Consider the following 12,691-nt stretch of genomic DNA (forward strand, 5'->3'; position numbering starts at 1 on the left):
CTGCTATTTTGCAGTGACACAAAGGGAAAATAAAATGATAATAACAAGTTATTATCATTTTATTTTCTCCTACTTCTTCCTGATTTGCATTGGGGGTGGGGTCATGGGAGGAGTGGTAGCACCCTCCTAAAGTGTGAAGTGACTTCTTGGACGGCCAAGTCCAAACAGTTGTGCGCACTTCGCATGTTTGCATGCTGCATTACAGCCTACATGGAGAACATGCCCAGGCCCCCAGTCAACGTCTGAGTGCCGAAACATGGCGTTCAGACCAATCACAGCACTGCTATGGCAGCGTTGTGATTGGCTGACTGGTCTCCTGGGTGTGCGGAGGCGAGGAAGCTGCAGAAGGTAAGTTTAAAAAAAAAAAATATTCCCGCTTCCCCCGTGTCCTCCCTCACTCCAGCCTCAAACCCCACCTCCTGCATCCTCCCCCAACCTCTGATCAGTGCCGGTGTTCTATAATCCACTGTCCCCCATGTGGCAGTGTCCCCTCATCGTTGTGCGCATGCGCACTAATGGTGCGCATGCGCATTTTAATTTTCATGACGTCTCACTACCCCGCCCATCAGGGACTGTACCCCCTGTTTGTGCACACATTTACGCAAGTGTGGGTGGGGCCAGTTCTATGTTGCGCGCGATCTCCTCCGCCGCTGTGATTAGTCAGCTCTGGCAGGCGCTGCGATGGCGCTTCCTACCAGAGGCAGCCTCGGCGGCAGAGGGGCAGCGCTGCGGGCGGACGCGGCTAAGGCGACCCTGCTTTGACCGGTGGCAGCAGCAGCATGTCCCGCTGCGGCTGACGGGGGAGCCCGGGGCTGCCTCCACCTCTCCCCCGCCCGGGAGCATGGAGCCCGCCGCCGCCGTGCCGTGCCCCCGCTCAAGGAGGTGCGCTGGGATTCGGCCTCGCTGCCCCTGGACCAGCTCACCAGCCCACCAACAATCAGCTCCTACCGGCTGCCCCAGGTGGTGCGTCTGGACACCGATGAGTGCAGCGGCGCCGCGCCGGGAGGGGCCTGTGGGGAGCGGGGAGCCATGGTCCGACGCACCGGCTACGGTCACTGGCTGTGCAGGCGGCACCGGGCGCAGACAGCAGCTCTCCTGACTGACCTCAGCCTCCCCTTCAAAGGAATGGCTGCGGCATCAGCTCGGGAGATTTTAATTCACATAGTAGAATCCTCCTAAACCAGACTTCGATCCCTGAATCAATTTTAGACTCCTAAGTGTACCCAATCTAGAAGAGCTTGTGTGTGACGAGGAACAAGCATCCTTCCAGCCCCCCACTCCTTCACCTGACAAGACATGGCTGAATTACATCCACCATTGTTCAGACCAAAGACAACTATTTTCAGTTATTCTTACTGATCATATGTGAATCATTTACCTCCCTTTCTTCATAAAAAAGACTTTACCTCTGTGATACAACAGGCATAAACTTTTGCAAAGTACTTATTTATTAAGTCTAGGGCATTGGCTCTGTGAAGAGAAGCTATCTCTTGTGCCCAGCTGCATAACTATGATATTTTGAATGAATGACAGACTTCAGTTGGTCATGTTTTCATTAAAGCCTTAATCACAGTTAAAAAAAAAAAAAAACAACAAAAAGAGTAGAATCCTTTCTTAGGTATTACAACGTTCAACAGAAGTGCAGGTGACTTAAATACCAAGGGGCAGATTTAAAAGCCCCTTGCGCCACTTTTGCGTCACTTTTCCTATGTTATAAATGACGCAAAAGTGGCGCAAGGGGCTTGTAAATAAGCCCCCAAGTTTGGGGGGCGGTCAAGGTTGCGAATTTGCAACCGAGACACGACCAACTTTATTTCTCCTTGGACTCCAATTAGGAGTGATATTGTACTTGGGACAAGTTGAGGATGGTTGCTTGTCTAAAAAGAAGCCGATCTCTTGTTCAAAACGAAGACAGACTGGTGTGCAGTAGTTACCGTCCCACCGTTCTCCCTACCTCCTTGCTGTTGTGAGTACCAGTGTTCTGAATATGATGGGTCGCTGAGGAGTCCTGGTGCTGTAATTATGCCATACATCCCCACCGGACGCTTGTGTGGCATGGATCTCTACCTGGCATGCCCCTCAAATCTGCTTCATTTTCTGATGATTTGTTTGTTGGGCTACAAGAGAGGAGTAGAATTGGGGTTCTTGAATATTCATGTGTTATACCGCTTTGTTTGTCTATTTTGTATGGCAATTACACAAAGGCATTAATACAGAAAACATACAGAATCACGTCTCGGGCTTACAAATTGGAGCACATCCGCATTCAAATTAATAAACTACTGTGTTTTCGTGATTAAATAGAATACTCCAGGGCTCTCCCTTCCTCTCTATCGCCCTCCCTTCCTCTCTATCGCCCTCCCTTCCTCTCTATCGCCCTCCCTTCCTCTCTATCGCCCTCCCTCCATCTATCTATCGCCCTCCCTCCATCGCCCTCCCTCTCTATCTATCACCCTCCCTCTCTCTCTATCGCCCTCCATCTATCGCCCTCCCTCTCTATCGCCCTCCCTCTCTATCGCCCTCCCTCTTTATCTATCGCCCTCCCTCTCTCTCTCTATCGCCCTCCCTCCCTCTCTCTATCGCCCTCCCTCTCTCTCTCTATCGCCCTCCCCCTCTCTCTCTATCGCCCTCCCTCTCTCTATCGCCCTCCCTCCCTCTCTCTATCGCCCTCCCCCTCTCTCTCTATCGCCCTCCCTCTGTCTATCGCCCTCCCTCTCTCTATCGCCCTCCCTCTCTCTCTCTATCGCCCTCCCTCCCTCTCTCTATCGCCCTCCCTCTCTCTCTCTATCGCCCTCCCTCTCTCTATCGCCCTCCCTCTCTCTCTCTCTATCGCCCTCCCTCTCTCTCTCTCTATCGCCCTCCCTCTCTCTCTCTCTATCGCCCTCCCTCTCTCTCTCTCTATCGCCCTCCCTCTCTCTCTCTATCGCCCTCCCTCTCTCTCTCTCTATCGCCCTCCCTCTCTCTCTCTATCGCCCTCCCTCTCTCTCTCTCTATCGCCCTCCCTCTCTCTCTCTATCGCCCTCTCTCTCTATCGCCCTCTCTCTCTATCGCCCTCCCTCTCTCTCTATCGCCCTCCCTCTCTCTATCGCCCTCCCTCTCTCTCTCTATCGCCCTCCCTCTCTCTCTCTCTATCGCCCTCCCTCTCTCTCTCTATCGCCCTCCCTCTCTCTCTCTCTATCGCCCTCCCTCTCTCTCTCTATCGCCCTCCCTCTCTCTCTCTCTATCGCCCTCCCTCTCTCTATCGCCCTCCCTCTCTCTCTCTCTATCGCCCTCCCTCTCTCTATCGCCCTCCCTCTCTCTCTCTCTCTATCGCCCTCCCTCTCTCTCTCTCTATCGCCCTCCCTCTCTCTCTCTATCGCCCTCCCTCTCTCTCTCTCTATCGCCCTCCCTCTCTCTCTCTATCGCCCTCTCTCTCTATCGCCCTCCCTCTCTCTCTCTCTATCGCCCTCCCTCTCTCTCTCTATCGCCCTCTCTCTCTATCGCCCCCCTCTCTATCTATCACCCTCCCTCTCTCTCTATCGCCCTCCCTCTCTCTCTATCGCCCTCCATCTATCGCCCTCCCTCTCTCTCTCTATCGCCCTCTCTCTCTATCGCCCTCCCTCTCTATCTATCACCCTCCCTCTCTCTCTATCGCCCTCCATCTATCGCCCTCCCTCTCTATCGCCCTCCCTCTTTATCTATCGCCCTCCCTCTCTCTATCGCCCTCCCTCTCTCTCTCTATCGCCCTCCCTCTCTCTCTCTATCGCCCTCCCCCTCTCTCTCTATCGCCCTCCCTCTCTCTATCGCCCTCCCTCTCTCTATCGCCCTCCCTCTCTCTCTCTCTATCGCCCTCCCTCCCTCTCTCTATCACCCTCCCTCTCTCTCTCTATCGCCCTCTCTCTCTATCGCCCTCCCTCTCTCTCTCTCTATCGCCCTCCCTCTCTCTCTATCGCCCTCTCTCTCTATCGCCCTCCCTCTCTCTCTCTCTATCGCCCTCTCTCTCTCTATCGCCCTCCCTCTCTCTCTCTATCGCCCTCTCTCTCTATCGCCCTCCCTCTCTCTCTCTATCGCCCTCTCTCTCTATCGCCCTCCCTCTCTCTCTCTATCGCCCTCCCTCTCTCTATCGCCCTCCCTCTCTCTCTCTCTATCGCCCTCCCTCTCTCTCTCTATCGCCCTCTCTCTCTATCGCCCTCCCTCTCTCTATCGCCCTCCCTCTCTCTATCGCCCTCCCTCTCTCTCTCTCCATCGCCCTCCCTCCCTCTCTCTATCGCCCTCCCTCTCTCTCTCTATCGCCCTCCCTCTCTCTATCGCCCTCCCTCTCTCTATCGCCCTCCCTCTCTCTATCGCCCTCCCTCTCTCTCTCTCTATCGCCCTCCCTCTCTCTCTCTATCGCCCTCCCTCTCTCTCTCTATCGCCCTCCCTCTCTCTCTCTATCGCCCTCCCTCTCTCTCTCTATCGCCCTCCCTCCCTCTATCGCCCTCCCTCTCTCTCTCGCCCTCCCTCTCTCTATCGCCCTCTCTCTCTCTATCGCCCTCCCTCTCTCTCTCTATCGCCCTCCCTCTCTCTATCGCCCTCCCTCTCTCTCTCTATCGCCCTCCCTCTCTCTCTCTCTATCGCCCTCCCTCTCTCTCTCTATCGCCCTCTCTCTCTCTATCGCCCTCTCTCTCTATCGCCCTCCCTCCCTCTCTCTATCGCCCTCCCTCTCTCTCTCTATCGCCCTCCCTCTCTCTCTCTCTATCGCCCTCCCTCTCTCTCTCTCTATCGCCCTCCCTCTCTCTCTCTCTATCGCCCTCCCTCTCTCTCTCTCTATCGCCCTCCCTCTCTCTCTCTCGCCCTCCCTCTCTCTCTCTCGCCCTCCCTCTCTCTCTCTCGCCCTCCCTCTCTCTCTCTCTCTCGCCCTCCCTCTCTCTATCGCCCTGTTCTCTTCTCTTCTCACGTGCTGATCTGCTGCTCTCTTCCACCCTGCCTCCTTCTCTAACTCCCTGTTCTCTTGTCATCTCACGTGCTGAACTGCTGCTCTCTTCCACCCTGCCTCCTTCTCTAACTCCCTGTTCTCTTGTCATCTCACATGCTGAACTGCTGCTCTCTTCCACCCCGCCTTCTTCTCTAACTCCCTGTTCTCTTCTCTTCTCACGTGCTGATCTGCTGCTCTCTTCCACCACACCTCCTTCTTTAACTCCCTGTTCTCTTTTACTGTGCTTATCTGCTTTTCTCTTTCAACCCGCCTCCTTCTCTAACTCCCGGTTCTCTCAGACACAACCACACCACACACAACCAAACCACACGCGCAACCAGACACAACCACACACATGTTTATAAGCATTTTATCTTCTTTATTTCTCAAGCTCACTAATGCAAATGAAAACCTGTACAACAGTGTCCTTACTGCAGTTTTCAGAATTGTAGCCAAGAAGTATCTACACCTACCAGAATGGCAACAATTGCTGCTTAGCCGACGAATTCCTTGACCACCCAACATTGGTTCTTGGATTATGCCTGCCATTATTATAAAACTGTTAACACATTTTTGCACACCATGTAACTTGCCTTATCTGCATACTCTCTGCTAATTTTATGTTATCAATTTGCAGGATTATGGCGGTATGCAGAGACCTGGAATTGTTGTCGACTACCAGACAAATCTGGTATTTGGTCGGCCTGCTGGAAGGTGGATGAAAAGAAAGATGATGCAATCGCTTAATAAACCCATTGGAGGGGCGTTTGTCGACAAAAAACCTAAATTGAGAAAACCTGGATCAAATGGCAATGCGGTCAAAAAAGGTATGTTTCTAGATAGACAGCTTCTGTTTTTTAGGTTCCGCCTCTCACCCCTGGACCAGAGTACCCCTACTCACCCCTAGATCTGAGCACCCGCTACTCACCCCTGGACCTGAGCACCCGCTACTCACCCCTGGACCTGAGCACCCGCCACTCAGCCCTGGACCTGAGCACCCGCCACTCAGCCCTGGACCTGAGCACCCACCACTCAGCCCTGGACCTGAGCACCCGCCACTCAGCCCTGGACCTGAGCACCCGCCACTCAGCCCTGGACCTGAGCACCCGCCTCTCACCCCTGGACCAGAGTACCCCCACTCACCCCTAGATCTGAGCACCCGCCACGCACCCCTGAACCAGAGCACCCGCCACGCACCCCTGGCCAGAGCACCCGCCACGCACCCCTGGCCAGAGCACCCGCCACTCACCCCTGGATCTGAGCACACGCCACTCATCCGTGGACCAGAGCACCCCCCAGTTGAAAATTAACTTGGGTGAATCTGAAGAAGCTACATTTTAAGGTGTATTTCAGAGTGCAAAGTCTGTTACGATGAGACCCAGGGGCTTATTATGTCTGTGGTGCATTGAACCTAGGGGGCAAGTCAGAAGTGCTCACTATATCCTAGTTGGCTATTATTACTAAACCTTAGGCTTCCATTAGAGTCTAATGGGCCCCTTAACTTGGACGCAACGTGTTGCTTGTATCTGATTTAGGATATTACATAAAATGTGACAATCGTGGCAGATCAGCTCTTACCTGTGCCCTCAGCTCTTACCTGTGCCCTCAGCTCTTACCTGTGCCCTCAGCTCTTACCTGTGCCCTCAGCTCTTACCCCCGTGCCCTCAGCTCTTACCCCTGTGCCCTCAGCTCTTACCCCTGTGCCCTCAGCTCTTACCCCTGTGCCCTCAGCTCTTACCCCTGTGCCCTCAGCTCTTACCCCTCTGCCCTCAGCTCTTACCCCTCTGCCCTCAGCTCTTACCCTGTGCCACACATTGAATTGGAGATCTCTGCCTCGTTCACAGTTGATAGATGGACCATATCAGTAATATTCATTGGCAGTCTGGGATGGGACAAAAACCTGACTGGAGGTGGTAGGGGGGTTTTGGGGAACTTGGACGATCACATTGTTTAAAGTTTGTCACTGTTAATGTGTACTCGCCAGCCTGGCACGCTGCTGCAGCCGGTGACTGCTCCTCTGAACTCTTCTCTCCTTCCCAGAGCTTAACACCAAGATGATTGGCTTTGACGAGTTCTTGCCCATGCTGCAGACAATTGCGAAGAACAAGGACTAGGGTACCTTCGATGACTTTGTGGAGGGGCTGAGGGTCTTCGACAAAGAAGCCAATGGCTCTGTGATGGGCGCTGAGTTGCGACATGTACTAGTCACTCTGGGTAAGAGGCCATTTTGGCACAGTACTATTTTCAAGGCAGAGTATAATTGACTGCTGAACTCCCCAGCCCCCCTGCAGTGTTCAGGGCCCCCCTTTCTGATTCCGAGCTTAGATTTCTACCCGCGTCTGGATATTACAGTTAATGTGCCCTGTTTCAGCCTAACAAAGTGTCCTATCAATCTCATTTAACTGTACATTCTTTTGGGGCGAGGGAGGACGGGGACACGGTTGGGTTACAAGTGGTTTTTGGATTGCCCCTTCTACAGGCTAGAGCTTTGACTGACTAATAGTTAGTCTTGGTGAGCCATGTCCTGGAAATTGGTGGCCTCCTTGTCTTGTGGGTAGCGGCCACTTCAGAACATCTGCTCTGTCTGGTTTTACCCTGGTGTCTGGCTAGTCTCAGCAGCCAGTGCTGCTTCTGTGGCGGAAGTGTATTTGGTGGGTAAGTGCTGGGTCTGAAGCTGTGCGTGCTGCTGCATTCTGGGCAGTTAATCTGGAAGGTGTTTGATCGAAGCCTGTGTGCATTTTTGTCCTTTCCATTGTGCAGGTGAGAAGATGTGTCTGTGTGTGTGGCTGTGTCTGTGTGTGTGGCTGTGTCTGTGGCTGTGTCTGTGTGTGTGTGGCTGTGTCTGTGTGTGTGTGGCTGTGTCTGTGTGTGTGGCTGTGCCTGTGTGTGTGGCTGTGCCTGTGTGTGTGGCTGTGTCTGTCGCTGTGGCTGTGGCTGTGGCTGTGGCTGTGTGTGTGGCTGTGTCTGTGTGTGTGTGTGTGTGTGTGGCTGTGTCTCTGTGTGTGTGGCTGTGTCTGTGTGTGTGTGGCTGTGTCTGTGTGTGTGGCTGTGGCTGTGGCTGTGTGTGTGGCTGTGTCTGTGTGTGTGTGTGTGTGTGTGTCTGTGTGTGTGTGTCTGTGTGTGTGTGTGGCTGTGGCTGTGTGTGTGTGGCTGTGTCTGTGTGGCTGTGTCTGTGTGTGTGTGCGGCTCTGTCTGTGTGTGTGCGGCTCTGTCTGTGTGTGTGCGGCTCTGTCTGTGTGTGTGGGGCGCTCTGTCTGTGTGGGGCGCTCTGTCTGTGTGGGGCGCTCTGTCTGTGTGTGTGTGTGGGGCGCTCTGTCTGTGTGAGAGTGGCTCTATATGAATGTCAGTGCAATCCATCACGTCATTAACAATTACAGACCTTCACATCGCCAACACCTTGGCATTGGTTTGATAGTTGAAATAATTGGGCAGTGTGGTGGTTATAATATTAATTATGGGTATCTCAAAATAAAGGCTTTGTCAATGTGAAGGGCATGTCTTTGAAATTGGATGGCCTCTTCTCCCTATTTCATTTTTTTCCAACTCCTTCGGCTCTCTCATTGACCAATCTGTGTCCTTCAAAGGGCATGTCCAGAAAAGAGCACAGACTTCTGAGTCCCAGCTTACATTAAAGCACATTATAAAGCTTGCCCTTCATCTTAAACATTTGTGGTTCACGTTCCAGGTACTTGTCTTATCATTTGCCCAATGAGGCCCCACACTACTCTCCCACAGTTCTCATTAACACCTGTCAAAGTTTCTCTTACGCGGTCGCTTTTCTAATCGCCAACAACAGACAATGTGAGCTTGTTTGCCCTTCTTTGAAATAATTACATGAGTTCCCTCTCCATTTCATAATCCACCTCGAAGTGTGTTGTGTGAGCTACAAGGCACTTCTCTTGAGTAAACCTGAATACATTGCCTCTAAACATGGCTGGTGGACCAAACACTGCTGGCAGTTCATCTCTGGCTAGGTTCTGTTATCTGCCGACATTCCATTAAATTCAGAGGCTGCTGTTTCATGATACTTTGATTTGCATCTCTGCACCACCACTGCCATGCACACACACACCACCACTGCCATGCACACACGGACACCAAAAAAGAATTTATGCAAAGCATTGTCATTTACAATGCCAGTAACTCAAACTTAAATGCTGCGAGACCTATTGCATTGCAAATGCTTATTTTCTATAGCTTTGCTTTTGAAGCAATTGCACCTCCTTGTCTTTATCTTACGATGTTTACAGCTAAAGCACGAGTGCGTCAAAGGTCTCGCATTTGAGAGACTTTGATCTATTTGCATTGTAAATGACAATGTTTTTTTATTTGTCTTCAGAAAATCTACCAGAGGTTTTTCAAACCATTCAATCAGACTCGGTGTAACCCGTTGCCTTGCAGTCTGCCTTGGAGTCCTGCTCGCCTTGTCTCTTGGCTGTGCTCTTTTCCCTTGAGGGTTTCAGGTCACGGCCTGCTTGGTGGGGTTTGATTGCTTGCTTGTGGAGGGAGCGAGATTGCGGGTCATTCCCTAATAAGAGTCCCTGGTGTTTTTTAAACGCTTATCTGGCACACCCTGGTGGCAGAGTAGTTTCTAAAGGGTTTCTGTCCACATTGAAGGCCTTCTCTTCTAGGTTCCAACCAAGTTATTGTAGTTGAACTAGCAGTATGTGTATAAATTAACGTTTATTTATCTAAAAAAAAATCCAGGCTTACAAGGAACAAATAAAAAGGGAGAGCGTACTCATTGCTACAAGTATCCTAAACAACCCAACAGTCAAGTCCTGGTGCGTTTCCAGCTTGCCCTCGCGGGTGACTGGGATACCGAGTCCTGAGAGAGAGATACCAGCCCTCCAGCATTCTAAATCCCAGGTACTGAACTGACTAAAACCTTACAGAGAATTCTTGAGTCAGATTCTTGGCAAAACAAACTTAACTTAAACTGCTACTTACTTACTCCCTCCCACGTATTAGGCTTAGGTCAGGTACACCGGGGTAGGCGTAGTTAGAAGCACCATTGACGATTAGTCAATGTATATATGTATGTATATCTTTTATCCATTTTAAAGTATCATATGGCTAAGAAACCATAACAATGCTTTTACAGTATTATTTTATAATCCTGCTTTTACTATATGCATTCTACTTAACCCTAAGTATTGCAATTGTAGCGATTCATTTCTCTTGTATGAGAAAAGAGACTGATCAATAAATAACACCTTTTATTGAAAACGCCCGTCTCTTCTTTTCTCTACAATCTGGTGAAACTAAGAATGCACGTATTGACTGAGTAAAATAGCTGTCTTTTGTTTTCACACGACTCTAGAGATGTACTATTGATCAGGGAGAGCAAAGTTGTCATGTTCTATGGTTGTCAGAAACTAAATCCCTTCTTGTCTATCCAGGGAGGTTAAAATCCTCCTCGCCTATTCGAGAAAGTTTCTAGTGAACTCTGAGCTAGCTGGCACACAAAACTTAAGTCTAATATAGTCAGTAGAAGACCTAGTTACCCTCTGTCCTACGTCTATACTATTGAAGATATTATTCCAATGCGCAGAGCCTATTGGGAATATAGGAACTACACTACACCCCACTGACCCCACTGGTGCGGCCCTCAGACACAAACCACAGTGTAAATTTGGCCCCTGAGAGAACGTTTGTGAGTACCCATGACCTATGCTGTGCTTCCAAGCGCTGAGATACCCCCCTGGGGGTGATTCAAGCGCTATACACATTAAATAAAATCATTAATTAAATCAAACAGGTACACATGCTGCAAACGGATAAGTTAGTTACCATCAACAATTAGCTTGCAGCCTGTAATGCTGTGGATGCACTTGCACCCTTCCTGCCACCAGGGCTCACACTGCATATTGAATGTTCAGATCTGTGTACTCCTTCCTCAGCTTTGCAAATAACACTTCTTCCGTCCTGAGTTTCACCCAAAAAATTGTAGTTTCGCAGGAAATGAATTTCTTGGAAATGTGATGCCCACCCTCAATATTCCAGTCATCGCCCCCTCTGTACAAGGACTCCTCGGAGCTCATGGGCGTTCATAGACCTGGCATGGATTTTTCCATCCTATGGTCTGTCTGGACATACTCTAAAATTTAGAAGTCCTGCATATGTTCTCCCAGTTGTAAGATGCCTTTTCTAATAATATATTCTTTCTGCTTTTTTGTGATCTGAAATCTGAGTTCTTTACTTGCACTGTACACAAGACTTTTGCTGTTACTTTTGTAATAGTTAGTGTGCATTTGTTCTTGAGAATTTTGCTAAAGATGGTTTAAAACTTGTGTTTACTTTTAGGGTGAGAATCCCTTTGAAATCGTTGAACAAACGGGAGAATCGGTAGTTGAGGAAACAACTGATGCGAATGATGAAGACAATGACCAAAACGAAAAGGAGGACATTGATGGTGAAAACGATGAAAATGAGGAGCAGATAATGTGGAGGCAGAAAGTGCAGATGCGGATGATGCTGCTGACCCAAATGATTACTCTGGGGACTTAACAACCACTGATGAAAAGTAGTTGAGAAACTGCCCTGAAAGACCAAACACTTTAGCACACTGCATTGGTGGACTTTAAGAACAATTTTCCGCAAAGTTGAGCAGTTCGTTCACCCTGCATGCATTCCACTTCTGTTTTAATTGCCTATGGGCAAACCGGTTTTAAGTTTTGTTTTTTTATTAAACTAAAGCTTGTATTAAGCACAGCAAATGCGTCAGTATTCTTCCAGTGTAAATTGATTTGTTCATGGTTAAGTTTTGAGTAATTTTGAGCAGTTTGGGTTCTAAACATTCCAATGTGATTTTTTTTTCTCCAGTTTTTAGCGCCCAATGTAGTGTTGTATATAATTCAAGCTGTTGTAGCAAAGAAACCCTGATTATGTCCTGCAGTAATAAAGGCTTACAACAAGATTATACACTTATTTTGCACCTCTCCTATATGGTACTGTCTACCTCAAAGAACGGGTACACTCAAGGTGGTGTATAATGTGTTTTATGCCCGGAGGTAGCGCCCCAGGTGGGAGCACTCGCCTGTTTAATGCTGATCAAAGGCTCTTTGCTGAGGTGTGAGATTGGAGAGGGGGCCGAGGGTATTCTGGGTGACGAGGTGTTACTGTAAGGCCTGGTAGCCTCTGGATAATGAGCAGAGGTGGGGATGGCAAGAAATATCCGCTCTGCCTATGGGGGCCTTGTGACACCAGCTGGGTGATTCACCCACCGAGGTGTTCCTTTCTTGCTTTAAAGTGTTCGATTTGTCTTGTGTTTTTTCTGCACTTTTATTTAGCGCGAACCCTATCGGAAGGTATTGCAGCGCTTTAAATGAACACTAGTTACATCACACAAGATCACTTTTTAAACCAGATAAACAAGCATTTTCGGAAATTATGTAGAATATTCCTTTTGTGGAGTGCTGCAGTCGGGGCCGGAGCTGAATTTTAATCGGGGGGGGGACTGCAGTGATGGACTGCAGTGTGTCTGCTGTTATACCAATGGCATAAATCACGCCAAGCCAGACTCTGTACCCACAGGCACCAGCTCCCGACTGTCAGGGTGGTCGGGAGGCAGCTGGAAAGGTCTGAGGTACCAGGGAGAGGGGGCTGGACACAGACAGGGATGGAGGAACAAAGGAAGCAAGAAAGAGCGGGAGAGACGAGGAAGGAAAGGAGAGGAGGAAGAAAATTATGATAAGGAAGAAGGAGGAGGGGCGAAGAGAGGGATAAACGGAGGAGGGGGTTAGGAGGGAGGAGAAC

General features: G+C 50.0%; 1 long non-coding RNA gene across 3 annotated transcripts; it reads left to right on the forward strand.

Moving 5' to 3' along the window:
• Window positions 1-682: 682 nt before the first annotated feature.
• LOC144782359 (uncharacterized) lies at window positions 683-11,863 on the forward strand. Of its 3 annotated transcripts, none has more exons than XR_013601137.1 (4): window positions 683-963; window positions 5,571-5,760; window positions 6,974-7,147; window positions 11,240-11,863. It is a non-coding gene; the product is annotated as an uncharacterized LOC144782359 (long non-coding RNA). The 3 variants fall into 3 exon arrangements; XR_013601138.1 differs by lacking the exon at window positions 683-963 and adding an exon at window positions 1,772-1,966; XR_013601136.1 differs by lacking the exon at window positions 683-963 and having other exon boundaries at window positions 5,371-5,760.
• The last annotated feature ends 828 nt before the right edge of the window (window positions 11,864-12,691 follow it).

Source organism: Lissotriton helveticus, chromosome 9, assembly GCF_964261635.1.
Source record: "Lissotriton helveticus chromosome 9, aLisHel1.1, whole genome shotgun sequence".
Classification (NCBI taxonomy): domain Eukaryota; kingdom Metazoa; phylum Chordata; class Amphibia; order Caudata; family Salamandridae; genus Lissotriton; species Lissotriton helveticus.